Here is a 12,813-nt window from a genome sequence, read left to right on the forward strand (position 1 = left end):
AGTGACTTTTCTGTCTAGATGTGTGCAATCAATCCCTAATAACACACTGCATTCTAAGCTCAAACTTAAAGGTGAAAATAAGCACCTTGACTCTTTCACATTCTAAACCTCTTACCTGAAAGACAGGAAAGATTGAATTCTTTGTTTTAATTGCTCAGAAACAGCAAGCAAACCATGAAATAAAGCATTTTTTTATCGTGCTTCCTTTCTTTTGACAAAAGGCACACTTTCCTGCAAGAAAACTACTAGGATAGGAAATTACATAAGCAGGTGAACTTAAAAGGGTTTTTTTCTTTCCTATTATTAAAATTTTTCCATTTCATACTACTCTAGTACATCACTGAAATTTTTCCAAGACAAGTTCCTATTTGACCAGACATTTGGAAAAAAATGTGTGGGTTTTTTTTTTCACTTCTAACAAGAAGCATATAAGGTTGCTGTCTTTCTGACATAGCTTTCATTACCACCAGTTACAAATATGTATTAAGAAAGAAAACTTCTCCTAAGGCTCACTGGAAGGGAATCTGTACTTCCAAAATATATTTACTGTATACATTTTAAATACACTAAAGTTCTAATCTGAGTGCTAATATAAGACTTTACATTGTCTATAAACAGCCTTTATACTTCTTAAGGAAAGAAAAAGATGTAAAGAAACATAAAGTGTTTGACACCAGGTGGTTGTGTCACCTTCCAGAGGGGCTTTGACAGGTGGGAGAAATGCACCAACAGGAACTTCATGAAGTCCAACCAGGGAAAATGTAAATCCTGCACCCAGAAAGGATCAGCCCTGAGGCAAAAGTACATGGACATGACACAGCAGTGGGTGCTTGCAGCTTGGAAAGCCAAACACGTCCTGGGCTGCAGCAAAGGCAGCAGGGACAGCAGGTCAGGAGAGGAGATTCTCCCCCTCTCCACCACTCTTGTGAGACCTCACCTGGAGCACTGCATCCACCTCTGGGGTCATCAATCAGTCACTGAATTTTAGAAGATAGATGTGGAAAAATGCCATAAAACATTTTGCAATATAAGAGAGACACAACAAAATACTAAAAGACAAAGCATGGTGGGGTGACATAGGTAGAAAACTCAATGTTGAAGGCATCACAAACATTCTATGCTCCTTCAACTGTACAGGGCATGTTAAAGGAAGCATGTGGAGAAAAATAAATACTAGAATTGCATTTGATACTAAATAAATACTAGAACTGTCAGAAATATAGATGAGGCTTTCACCTGATTTCAAGGCAAATTAGGTATACAATCACTTCATATCTATTTTTTGTTGATTTTTCTGTGTTGCAATGGTGCATGGAAAAATACCAGTGAAATATTAATGAGATTTAGCAAATCAAGAAATCATGCCAAAGCACTGCTGGTGGACATTTAAGTAGCTGAAATATAAAGATTTTCAGTAAAGCAAGGCATACTCAGAATTCATCTGGAATGTAAATGTGCTACATTTGTGAGGGCAGAATATAATACTTTGGCTGGTTTCAACATCTGGTTCTAACACAGCAGGGAGATATGGTAACAAAGACCTGCAATATTTTTGGGCTTCAATGTCTTCATCAATTCACATGAGGCAGATGGAGCCCTTTAAATATCATGTGTTTATTTCTGTCAAGATTTCCTTACCTGTAAAAAGCTTCAGTTCAAATACATGCCCACTAAAATTTTCATAAGCCATAAAACCTCTAATGGTTAAGTGGCCCTGAAGAACAAGAGATACAGATTGACTCAATGAGTGATACTTACATTGAGAACGATCACAAACTCAAATACTTTACACTAAGAATAAAAATACATCTTCTAATAGAAAAAGCAGGGTATAAAAGAAATAGTCTATTCCTTTGTAGCAAACAGCTGAAGTCAATTTGTGTGGTTTGCTACACCTAATGTGAAGAATTACACTTTTGGGGTTTGCTTTCTTCGTTCTCTCATTTCCTCATGTCTCTTTATTAAGCCTTTCCACCTTTTCTGCTTTCTTATTCTTACATCCTTAAACTTTCCTCTTTTTGTTCTGTTTTGTTTTGTTCCCAGGACAGGAGAAAGAGGAGAAGAAATTAGCAAGGACCTCAAAAGCCAGAGTTTTACAGTTTTTGTTACTTGTCTGTGCAAAACCTGCACATTTTCCTAAGACTGTCCTCAACGAGGAAAGCAGAAGTACCTCAGCACAAGCCATGGTCAATTTTTCCTGCAGCAGCATATTGAAGAGAGCACTGCCAAGACATCTGCAGAGGAGTGTGCAGATCTGGCTGTTCCTACAAGCACATAATACTCACTTTGAGGTTTTCAAAGAATTGCAAATTAAATCTGAGTGAACCAGCTGCTGAGCTCTCTGGTTAGCTGGATTGTAACTGCTGAGGCAAGAAATACCTTCCACTGGCCCAGCATCTCTGGGCCCCACTTGGCTTCAGCTGCCAGCTGGGCATAGGCTCACACATCTCTCCACCTGCTTTTGCTCACCTCAGATGAGCCTCAACATCCAAAGCTAAGAAATGGTGCTGTGCTAGCTTCTTTCTGGCTCAGCTTCAAAAAAAAGGAGTTGTAGTTTGAGCAAAACTGAGGTCAAATGAGTTACAGATCTGGGACAATACCGCCAAGAACTGAGAAAGTCCATGAGTATAATTAAATGGGAGAGGAGGGGATCAGAAATCAAATATAAAGGAGCACACATGGGCACCTAGAAGCACTCAGAATAAAGAGCCAGTTAAACCAAATATAATCCCCCATGCAGAAGCTGACACAATGGTTATCAAAAAGCCTCTGTCCATTCTGTCCACTCCAAGTGAAAGCCTCAGTACAGCCCATCCAAAACACTTACAAACCACAATTCAGCCTCCAGAAATTGTGCTGCTCTAACAAATACGTGTGCATCTTTAGACACTGCATGCTGTGTCTGATTATTTGTCCAGGAATTTCCTAGCTTCAGTGTGTAAGTGAACAGTTCAAAAATCACTACAAAAGGGAAGCAGCCAACAACAGTCCCTACTCTCCACATGAGGAAAGCTCCAGCTATCACACCTAAATTCCCCAAGCCAGGTGGGTATTTTAGGCAACCTCTGCTGTCTCCTGTAATCTCATCTGTTCTATTTCATGCACCTTCTCATGCCCCCTCCTCCATCTCCTCAGTCTGTCTACACACTTGCTTTACACCATCCCTCTCACACTAGATGCCACTTATCTCCACAATGAGGTTTTCCTTTTTGTTTTCTTTCCTTGCTTGTTTTGTTTCAGTTTTTAAAAATAAGTTGCAAGTGCCTTTAATTGAGTAAAATAAATGACAGCCACCCTCTCATTCTGCCTCCATTGAAAGTGATGGAAATATGCAGTTATTTTGAATGAAGAAATAAAAACTCAGATGGAGGTCAGGAACAAGGAAATTACATGTAAATGAGGGACAAGTCTCAGTGTCACTGGACTAAATTCAGGTACATGTCACAGAAAAGAATAATTATATATTCACTGCTCACTTATGGCATGAGTGAATTTGGTCCAGAATATTTTTATTATTATTTATGAAGAGGAAGAAAAGTTCTTTCAAAATGTAAAAAAACAGTTTCTGCAAGATGTCTGAAAAATGATCACAACCTCAACAAAAACATCTGTATTTTTTTACAGACATGTATTTGTTTATGTGCTACAATGCAGTAGTATTTTGTACAGCTTTAACTTCATTTCAGCATTTGCATAAAAAGGTTGCAGAAAGTCAAATTTTAAGGACAGTTAATCCATCTCCAGAATTACATTTACATTAATATTCTTACTCAACTCAAGTATAGTAAACATTATAGTAAAACCCTCTTTCCTTTTTATCAAAGAGCTTCAACTTGAATTACTTCCAACATTTATCCTGGACATATAAAAAGTTACTTTAAAGTATAACTCAATTGCAGGAGCGGTGCTAACATTTTTAACTCTATACAGTTAGAATTTTGTGGTTTGTGGTGTTTGCACTACAAAATTCATCAAGGGAAATGTAACTTTTTCAGGATATGTATTATTTTACATAGAACTTGGTAATTCCCATCTAATCCTTCTCCTGTTTTCAGTACAAACCACTACTTTAACTTGGATTATGTAGTAAGACCAAAAAGCACTGTTTCAACTCAAAATATCTTTATCATCTCCCAGTTAAAACTATGCTTTTCATTATGAATTGCAATCTGTAATATTGCATCTTTATTTAATGCCACCCTAGTAATCTAAGAGCAGCATTTCTGCAATGAGATTCCACTTTTTTTCCATCTGAATTTTGGATGCTGTGTCTTGTCCACTTTGTATAAAAATTTACTGAGATGTAGTTAGTATGTGCTTCCTTTGATGTTTGAATGATTTAATCATCATTTGTCAACTAAAACCAGCATTTTATTATTTCTCCCAAGGCACAAGGAGAGCTATTCTTTCACTTATGCATGACACTTTGCAGTGGAAAAAGTCAGCAGTGTTACATCACTACTAAACTGATGTATCAGGCACTTGAATGGATGCACACAAGAGAAAATTTCTATGGATCAATCTGTGACAACTACTTTTGTACAGATTTTATTTCCCCCTTTCAATCTGTTTTATGAAAAGGTTCAATTAAAGCTGCTTTAGAATTTATTGCAACAGCTTTACACCAATTTTTCATTAAAAGATCTAGTTTGATTTTTAACTATTAACTAAACTATTAACTAAAGCTAACTATTAGTCTAGAGATGTGCATAAACTCAAAAGCAGGAGCTGCCAGGTGTTGGAACTATGGGCAACGCAGTTACCTTTGGGTCACCTCCTTAAGGTGAGTTTCAGAGAGCTGCCACTGACAGAGAGGCTGCTCATCCAAGTCTGAATGCTGCAGAAGCCCAGAAAAAGGCAACTCTCATGCCTCTGAGCAGGTGACCCTGGATCCCTTGCTGAAATGAGATACTGCTGAGAGAAGACAGCAGAGAAAAGATCCAACAGGCAAATTTTACCTCTCTCTTGCAGAGGCGTTCAAAACTTTATAAGGGTGACATCAAGCACCCACTGCTCCTCCACAAGTATGAGCAGAAGAGCTACCCCTGGTTGTGCTTAGGTGTTTTAAAATGCAATGCACAACCAGTACAATTTGCAGATGTGTTAGTCACCACTTGCTCTTGTCAGCAAAGCCTCTCCCAAGTTTAAAGCAAGTGCCATATGAAGATCATCAGATAGAGCCAATTCTTCACCCTGAAACTGTGCTTGGTTTTAGCCATAGCTTTTACTGCAATGAATGATCTTAACCTCCAAATAGAGATGGAGGTCTCCATGCATTAAATGAATGCTATTCATTTAACAGTCCAATTAAGCTTTACACAAATTCTGTTACATAATAGCCAAATCAGACACAGACATCAGATAACAGTGTCCCAGCAACTCAAAATCCTCTGCCCACAACAAGATTTATAGATCTAACCAGACCTTCATTTTCTGCCTTGGAGATTCTGCAATATTAAAAAAGGTGGAGAAGGAAGAATAAAAACCACTTCAATAGTAACTAAAAAATTAAGAGTGTTTTTGCCAATGGAAAATATTTGTTTGGGGCAGTGTCAAGGAAAAAAAAAAAAAGAAACCCTAAGTCTTTTAACATAATTTGAAACCAGATCCTCCTCAGAGGAATGGAAAAAGAAAAAAAAAAAAAAGAAAGCTTGTCCTGAGGCAAGGGATGAAGGCACACTGCAATATTTCCAACTAAAGGTCGCTGGTCCCATGACCATCCTCCTACAAACACATACTGCTGCTCTGAAACAACACAAGGCTCTGGGCACGAATGGAGCGAGACTAATTCCGTGAGATTTATTTTCCTGTGGAAGAATCCAATCAATGCGCCTCACACTAACACTGCTCTGACTGTATTTGCTTTTAGAAAGCGTGGCTGGGACGTGGAGGCACAGAGCAGGAGCCAGCAGGATTAGAGAGTCTACTCTGACAGGGAACAGCAGGAAGGCCTCTCCACCTCGGGGTGGGTTTGAAGCAGCAGAGAGGAAGACACCTCCTTCCTTCTCAGATTCTTATGTCTAACACTGCATTAAAATTCCCGGCCCTTATCAAGGAAATCCTTTTTAGCACAGAGCAATGAGTTTATGGTGAAGACCACAGTTATGTTAGTACAACTGAGAGGGTTGCAGGAATAGGAGAGAGCAGCCAGGAGATGAGAAAGGGCAAAAACTTCTTGTCTCCAAAGAAAACACAGGCAGAGCACCCTCCTGAGAGCTCAGCTGGCTTCAGCCAGGCTCCTGGCTCTCCAGAACTACTTCCCAGGCCATAGCCCAGCACATCTGCTCCCTCTCAGCATCAGCTGCACTTGCCATAGTAATGTGAATTTCACAATACTGTTTTCTGGTAGCCCTTCTGCTCTGGTATAAAGAAAAATATTTATACATTAAAAATCAAACCAAAAAAGAATTTGTGCTACGAAAAACAAGTTTGATAATGTGAACCCTTAAGACTCGACACATCTAGAAGCAAAAATGCTGCATTAAATCAATCATTTGTTAATGGGTTGATTTCACATCTTTATGGACTGGCACAATAGAACAAAGTTCTACACCTGCAATATTCCTGTGTAAATTTGACTAGATAGGATACAAGGTTGCTTTCCTCCAATTTGTCCCTGGTTTCTCCAAAGACAGTCAACTTGGTCCTGTCAATATAAAGCTAAATCAACTCAAAATAGACGTGGTTTTCTCTCTATACACACATGTGCCCACAACAAAGCAAAAGATTATGGAATTAAAAGGAAGGCCACTGGCTTTATCTACTCCCAGACAGAATAAACAGATTAATAAAGTGTGAGAACACCTGCTCTCCTCTGCCATGGCCTGCCACCAGCTCTGTGTCAGAAGCAGTGTGTGACGTGTGGTGAGCTACCACAAGAGCCTGCTCCTGCCAGCTGCCCCCTCCCTGCTGCCTTGTTTGTGCCAGCTCTTGTGTTGCTCCCCAGAGCTCTCCGTGAGCCACTGCACCTTACGCAATGCACAGGAACAGCCTGGCAATAACTGATGGCACTTCTGTGTTCTAGGGAGTCAAAACAGGACAGCAGGAGGTGAGCCACTAACCTCTGCCAAGGAGAAAGCAGTCTGAGTGACCCTGCATAGATCATTTTGTCCTTTACCTCAGCGCCCCTTTTCAGAAGGGAGAGTCATTTAGAAAAAGGCCTGATACTAGAAATGCTGGTTTTGTTCTGAATGTTCACCAGTTGTTTTGGTCAGACTTGTTTTTGTTTTCCCATGTTTTCAGTATCCTGTAGCTGACCAGAAGCTGTTCTCTTGTTGATTGGAGGCTGAGCAGGAAGAGGTGAGCAGCCTCTCCTTGCAGTGTGCTCCAGCACAAAAGGCTCTGGCCAGAATTGCATCTGCTCTGGGGTTGAATCAGCCTCTGCACAGCTGGCTGAAGGTCTTCCAACACAGAGCTCCTTCTCTGCTGTGTAAACCTGCACAGGGTTTGGGAGCAACCTTGCCTCAGGAGATGGGAGTCTGAGAACCAGCTCAGCATTCCCAGACAGCTGGAATTCAATGCCTTGGTCTGGATTTTGAACACGAGTAAATTTTATTTACATGCTGTTTAGCTCTCAGACAGGTGTTCCCTCCAGAACCAGCACTTTTACAAAGACAAATTTAAACAAATGTGGATCCTTGGAAGTGGGATAAGTATATGAAAAGAGTGGGAATCCAGCTCCTGGCCTTGCACTTGGCACCTTTCTCAAGGTTCCCTGGTTTAAACTGGAAGCCTGATATGCTAAGAAACTCCTTATTTGAAACCACCTGAAAATATGAAACCTTTCCAATTCTGGGAAGTTTTATCGAAGTCTTCAGCAGCTACATCCAAGGTTCTCTCCACCAGTGCTCTTTGTGTTTTCCAGACACGTGCCCCAGGAAATGCTGAAGTCAATCAATGGCAAAGGCTGCTTTCTCCACAGAATCTGGTTTTTATCTCCTAAGTGAAAACATTCCTTCTAAGGGAAATCTGTAAATTTCAGATGCAGAGGTATCCAACAGCTAGTATTATTTTGTTATATAAGAACTGAAATTTGACCAATCACATATTCAAATGATGAGAAGAGATCATATAATTCCACTACAGTTAAAAATAAAATCAAGAAACCTTTTCTGGATTTTTTCTTGCTATTATCTCTGAATCTTGAGATTTAACATTTAGCCTTACTGCAGCCCTTCACATAAAGCAAAAGTTTCTGAATAACTAAGGTTGTCTTGGATACAAAGAATGAATGGCCTGATATATTAGTGACTGGCCCCTTGCTCAAAATACCTTTCACAGTTTCAGTGCTCTGAATCATAAGGCTCATACCTCACTCAGAATAGGTCATAAAAGTTGCTTTCATTTTAAGTACTAATTCCATGTATTTCAGCATTTTGGTTGGAACATGTGAAATGCAGAATATGGCAAGAATTCTTCCAAAGGACAAATTTACAAATGCAAATGTTTTGACAAAGCCATTATGCAACTTAGGCTCAACTCTCAAACACAATTCAAGTTCTAGTAAGCCAGCTAGTGGGACCTTGCACTTGCTTTCAAACCTCATCAACAATTGTGATGCACTGAGTAGTTCTCATTTGTGTGAGATTCAGCACATTTTCTTCTCTCAACTTCATATGGGTTTATACCTGCTGGCCCTCATTTAGAATTTCAGTATAACTGCAGAATTGCTTCCTAAATTTGCTGCACACATCATGAAAGCTAAACCTCTTACATTACACAAATACATAGGGAGAGCCTGGGTATGAGGAAGACTCAAGAAACCACCAACACTAACAAATGACTACAAATAAACAAGAAAGGAGACTTAAATCTGGTTCTTTTAAAACATCTATAATCCTCTTTGAAATATTTGGCAGCCTTTTTGAGAAAGGACATTGATGTAGTCCAGGGAGAGTCAATGAGAATGATAAAATTTGATTGTTAACATGCACAGAAAGTCTGGAAAAACATGAATACCATAAATTGAAATCTAAGCTTTTAACCTCTTCAACTGGTGTTTCATAAAGGAATGAAGCAAAACCAGCAGTATCACTCCAGGGATAGGACAGTGCATTTGTAGAGCAATAACTGAGCAATAATGGAGTTCCTTGCTGTGTTTTTAGTAACAAGAGTTCTGTTGGCCTACTCTATGGTTATATAATACCTCACCTAGCCCTGAGCAACCCTGAGGCCAGCTCTGAGCTCTTTGAACGTTTTTAGTTAGATGTCAGCATTCCCTCATTTACACCAGTGTGTCCTATCTGCACTAAGTTCACATCCAAAGATTCACTTCAGGAAACAGGGAGCACATTCAAGCCCTATCACTTAATTTGCCATTTTACACACTTTAAAGATGAGGAAAACATAGATAAGCAAAAGGACAAACTAAGATCTTTTTCTTCCTCCAGGAAGGGGTGCTATTGTGCACATATATTGCCATCCTTACACGGGGGTACACATACCACAGGAAGAGTGTATGTATCCACAGTGAGTGTGCTTCCTGTGCCCTGAATTATGTCTGAGGATGCATTGTATTTCCCCTCCTCCTCCTTTTCTGTCCTCACTCTGAGCCTTATTTGATGGCATTTGTTTTACTTCAAAGAGAATTCAGACTGAAAATAACCATATGTTACTCTGCACAACCCTTAGCTATGGCTGGGTCCTGGTGTTGGAGCCCTGACGTTATCAGGCTGATGACAAACAAACCTTCTGAAATTCCAGCACCCCCAGGGCAAAGAGCTCCCTAGCTGAGCACACAGTTAAGTGTTAAGTGACCCGATAGACTCTACAGGCTGTCTTCTGATGAAGACAGAATGAAATGTTCTGTTCTTCTCCATTTCGCCTTCATTTCTGGCCACCAGACAGCCTCTGCTGCTGCAAATTTCCACCAATTCATTAAACTGACTGAATTTTAAAGCTCCACCTTGTCTGCTAAACTCAGTAAGCGCTAAACATTAGAAGGAAAGGGAGCAGTCATTTTTTTTCAGAGTGAAAGCGTGAAAAAGACATAAGGAAGACATTAAGATGACTGAGGGCACCCTTACACTGAGCAGTGGAGTATGGCACAAAGATCTTCAAACTGTCACGCAATAAATGAGCTCCAGGACAAGCAGCAATGTAACTACATCAGAACCTCATTACTCATGGGCTAATTACCCTTGCTGAGAAGCACCATATTAATGCAGTTATGGTATTTCCAAGATGCAAGGTCCCTGGGTTTGTGGCTAAATCAAATCAAAAATTCATTTCTATTAATACAAAACTTTGAAAATAGTGATTTTGGCAAAATACAATATTAAAAACCCCAGACAAAATCCTCTTAAGCTTGTCATTGTAGGTATTTTCTGTAATACCCAAGGCTAAACTCATTAGGAAGCAGAAACAAACCTGGAATCTCTCTAATCTCCTGCATAGCAGTCTTGGCAGAAGAGTGCAGCTCACTCTCTTTCTCTGCTTCACTGTGAGTAAAAGTTTGAACTAAAGCTTTGTCTCCTCTCTGAGCAAAGGAGGAGAACCATTACATTCATCCTTTCCCACCAGTTCCAGCACCCAGACAAATACGGGCTGCAGAGACAGAGACTGACATTGTGATGGTGATTTACAAATTCTTTGGGGAGGTTTTGGTTTCATCTCTTAATCCAGTCCATATTTCACAGAAGCACTTTCAAAGACCAGAAAAAACCACCCTGAATTCCCTGCAGCCTACAGCAGAAACAAGCTCCACAGGACTACGTTTCAAATTCTTTCCCAAACCCGACAAAGAAATAACTTAAGTAAAGGGGCTCCTTTTTCTCCCACTCCTCAAAACAAACCCTCTGACCACTGTATTAAAAGAGTGGGCTTCCAGGGATGACACTAAGTCCTCTAAAATTTGTTTCTGAATTAATTTTAAACAAGTTTCACCAAATTAACTCCACTACCACCATTAATGTATCAAATACCACTTCTGTCAGATGACCTTGTTCTCCTCAAACATTCATACAATATTCAATGTGATCATATTAAGCACCTTCTAACTGCTTGGTCTGGACCTGCCTTTGTCCTCTAGTTAGGAGAAATGGCATTTCAATACTATAAATCCATCATTAAAAAGATAAATCAGCTTTTACTTCAAGCAGTCAGCTAATTTTTTTTAAACTGACAGTAATCCCAAAGCCCTCAGGAGTGAGGCGTCATCAGCTTATAAAAAACATTTACATTACATATCTGCTCATTTCCATGAGTTCCTCCTGAGATTAAGGTAATGTATCCACACAAGCTGAAAACTGCTTGGGAAAACCTCTCAGCTCCAATATTCCCTTGTGCTGGATGTATCTGAACATGGTACATTGTGATCGTTCACCCACTTTTTCATCCACCTCAGTTTACCAAGGCAAATATTGCTCTTTCGCATCAACAGAAACACACTGACTTGTTACATTGGTTGTGATATATTCCTGGATTCTATCAGAGCACAGTAACATACAACAGCAGAACATACCAACAACAAAATTAGATGGAGCCTAATCACCTGTAGCAACCATTTCTGGTGACTTGAAGACAACCTTACACAGAGTGCAGCCTTCTCCCTGCCTCTGTTTCTCAGGGATTCCTCAGACAGACACCAGGAATGAGATATGGGCTACACAGGTAAGCAGCAAGGTCTCAGATGCCTTCTCTCCTTGGAGTTCCAGGTTCCAGTCCTGCTGGTGACTGGAGAAGCACTTTTCTGAGGATCAGCCTGGAATGCCCTGCTGTGCTGGAGGACAATGCCTTGCATTGACTCGACCCGTGTGTGACATGAAACTGGAACTGCCTGCCTACAGAGCACCTATAGGTGCTGTTTAGGTGTCTTTAACCTGTCAAATGGTCTTCCTGCCAGGAAAGGAGAGCCAAGGGAGGCCACCATTAAGCTGCAGGGCAATCCATGCCAGGAAGGACTACCAGAATAGAGCACTTGTTACCTGGCTTGGGCACGCGGGCACAGAACACATCTTTGACACAAAATTGTCCAAAAAGTAAACTTTTCTCCTAAACTATGCTTGCTTACCCTCTCTGAGGTAGAGCTGCTTCTTATTGAACCCCTTTTCTCTTTACCAACATTTTTTTTCAGCATTTACTCCACATGAAGCAGCCCTAGAGCCCTGCAGGCTGCTATTGCTGTTGAGCCCCGCCACCTTCTGGCTCTCCCGAGAAACACAGGCTGGCGGGGAGACACCTTCGGGGACACAAACTCCTGTGGGAAAAGATGCCCGAGCATGTCTCGGCTGTTTCCACCTCGACTCTGGGCAATTTCAACAATAACTCTCCCCACAGTGAAATATTTTTTCCTTATATACAGGCAGAATTTTCCGAGGCAACTTGTCTGCTGCCTCTTGCCCTGTCCTTGTGCATTTTTGTGAAGAGTTTCTCCACCTTCTCCAGAAATAACTCTTAATATTTGATATTTAATATTTGATTAATTTAATATTTAAAGAATGGAACTAGTTCCCCCCAAACCCCCTTCCCTTCCCTCCCCTTCCCTCCTAATCCTCTGGTTTCTGTGACTTTTCAAAAAGGATAACACATTTTTGCAATGATATTAGCAAGTTCCCAGCACTCTGAAATACAGCCAAGCAGGGCCCACAGATCTTTTTCTTCTATATTTATCTCTGCTTTGTACAGACAGTCCACAATCAATTTGCTGCAACTATTGGTGGTGTGCTGTTCCAGCCCTGCTCTTTAGCACAGAGCCAATGCTGGTGGCTACACAGGTACATAGGTCTGTCAGAAATATCTTATTTAAACCTTGATAGAGCAATTCCAAGGTATCGCATGGTTTGCTTTATCTCCTGCTACTGAAACCAGGCAAGT

This window comes from Prinia subflava, chromosome 3, assembly GCF_021018805.1.
Source record: "Prinia subflava isolate CZ2003 ecotype Zambia chromosome 3, Cam_Psub_1.2, whole genome shotgun sequence".
Lineage (NCBI taxonomy): Eukaryota > Metazoa > Chordata > Aves > Passeriformes > Cisticolidae > Prinia > Prinia subflava.